The sequence below is a fragment of the Arvicola amphibius genome, chromosome 9 (genome assembly GCF_903992535.2).
Source record: "Arvicola amphibius chromosome 9, mArvAmp1.2, whole genome shotgun sequence".
Classification (NCBI taxonomy): domain Eukaryota; kingdom Metazoa; phylum Chordata; class Mammalia; order Rodentia; family Cricetidae; genus Arvicola; species Arvicola amphibius.
In genome coordinates this window covers 34,225,502-34,228,138 of record NC_052055.2, presented here as the reverse complement: position 1 = coordinate 34,228,138, position 2,637 = coordinate 34,225,502, and positions in this window count along the sequence as shown.

Genomic DNA, 2,637 nt, shown 5'->3' with positions numbered 1-2,637 from the left:
CTCTGCACCACCCATACCCCATAATAAGCAGGGTGGGGAGGCATCAGAGGAGACAGAAAGAGCAGACCAAATGTGCTGTTTTATTACTTGCTGGGTACTAAGTGCTAGGCGATAGGGCCTGGGAAGGAGTCATAGACAAGAGAGATGGAGTGGGTACTCCATGCATTCTTGTGTGCATGAGTGTGTGCACTCAGGGTATATGAGTAACGGGGGGATATGGGGATTCATTTTCAGCAGAAGTTAACCCAAGTGGGAAGCACACCTACGTTTTAGATTCTAGAAGGCCCAAAGACTGCACTTAGTGATTATTGAGTGTTAAAATGTGGTAGTCCTGAGCCAAATGATCTTGGACTATTTTCAGTCCCTTTGAAAGTCATTCGTTGCTCATCCTATGTTTAACGTAACAGCTTTGGGACCACACTAAAAAACAAAAATACCAACCTATAAAGTGTCTTCTTAGCCACCCCGAGCTTTTACCAATCCAAAAATTAAGACTGTCTCCAGAGAGTCTGGGTCTTCAACAGAGACCGCCCCATTCAGCTTTGCTACGGCGTGCTTACCCATTCTTTCCAACCTTTTCATGTGTCTGTGCACACATGAGTATGCATGTTCACATGCATGTGGGCACATGTGTGCAGGGAGTGTGTATGTGCATGTGTGTGCATTCCCGTGGAGGCCAAGGCTGATGGTTAAAGTTTTTTTTTCGTTGATGCTTTTGTTTTGTTTTTTAGTGTTTTGAGACAGAGTTTCTCTGGGCAGCCCTGGCTATCCTGGAACTCACTCTGTAGACCAGGCTGGCCTCAAACTCATAGAGATCTACCTGCCTCTGCCTCCCGAGTGCTGGGATCAAAGGCATGTACCACCATACCTGGCTGGCCAAATTATTTCTTGATCACCTTCCACCTTGTTCACTGAGGCAAGGTCTCTTGCTGAACCCAAAGCTCACTTGTGTGTCTAGTCTGGCAACTTGCTCTACAGGTCCATCTCTGCCTTCACAGGAATTACAGGTGGGCAGACACACCCACCGGCCGTTTCTATGCATTCTGGGGATCCAAACTGCAATCCTCATGACTATGGCTCCAGTGGTCCCACCCCCCTCAGCCACTGTATTTAAAAACATTGTAATTTACAGCTTTCTTTGTTCTGTTACTATGAAAATGTGGTGGGAAGGTTACCATATTGGAACATAGAACCGAGGAAACCTGAATCTATGCTCCTGAACAGTGGTTATTTATGGTTTTGGTTCCAGAATAAACTATCGCTTACTCCCTTTAAGGCTAGAACTGCGTTTTTGCCTTGACTGTTATGGTACTCAAAGTCAGGGCCTCAAGGACAATCCACTTCCAGCGGAAGATTCTCCTAGACCTGCACCAGCTGACAGCAGCAGCCTTTGTACCCATCACCCAGCATGGCCTCCTCAGATGCCTGTTGTGAGCTCTTTCTGGGGCTCCGACCTCCCTTGGTTTGGTGGAAGGTCAATGTATTGTTTATTCTAATCTGACTGTTAGGATCCTGTTGACTATTTTTTAGGGGGTTGTTTTCAAAACCTTTGTTTTAAGGTGTCTTTTTTTTTTTTTTTTTTTTGTCTGTTTGCTCTTCCTCACTATTTGGTTTGTTTTTCTTGATTTTCAGACCTCTGGAGGCATTTTGGTTAGCTAATTTGTCAGTCTCATCTCTGACTCCTCCTCCACCACCTAATTTAAAGGAGAGGGAAACTTTGGGGGGAAAAAAACAAAACAAAACATTATTTGGTACTCCAGCTGGGTTTTATGCTTGATAACTGCTAATTCAAATTGCACGGGTTTTAAAAGAAAACGAGGGGCATCTAACTGATGATGACTTTGTGCTTCCCTCTCCAGGGAGCACTTAATGCCTCTAAATTGTTGTGTGCGCCTGCTAAATGAGATGTCCTAGGTAATAGGATTATAGATCACAAACAGGGCAGCCTGTTTCAGCTGGATTTTAAACACATCTAAAGAAAGAAAAAACGTTGAAAAAATTGGTAATTCACAAATTAATAGTAAGAGTTCTAAGTCAGAAAGAGATGATAAAAATAAATAGAAAATTAACAAGATTTTAGAGACTGTGTTAGGAACTGAAGATAAATTCTGAAGCTGCTCTCAGACCCACAGCTCGAGAACCCTTGACCCTCCCTCTGCTTTACCTCAGAGCAGAACGCTCAGTATCACAGGAAGGGACTGTTGTGGCTTTTTTTCTTTTCCTTCCTTCCTTCCTTCCTTCCTTTTTTTTTTTTTTTTTTTTTGATAAAACCTAGAGAGAAAAGTAACCCCACAGCCGATAAAAAATTCCCATTTGTAAAGATGACCATCTCAGCTGGTTAACTGGTAAAAAGGGAGAGATGGCCATCCGATCCTGTATAGCAAGCTTCGCCTTTGGCCTTTCCTCTCCTGCTAGGATGTCGACGATGCAGCCTAGGGACATGAAGCTGTAAGCGTCCTGCTTTGTGGTGGGAAGAAGCACACTGGTGTTGTGTGTGTTCGTGGCACTTGTTTCTATCTTTTTTTTTAATTTTAAAAAATTGGCCATTAATTCAATCAAATTATTTTTAAATTTTTAAATGGAAGTCCACTATGTAGTCCTAGTTGTCCTGGAACTTGCTACGTAGAACAGGTTAGT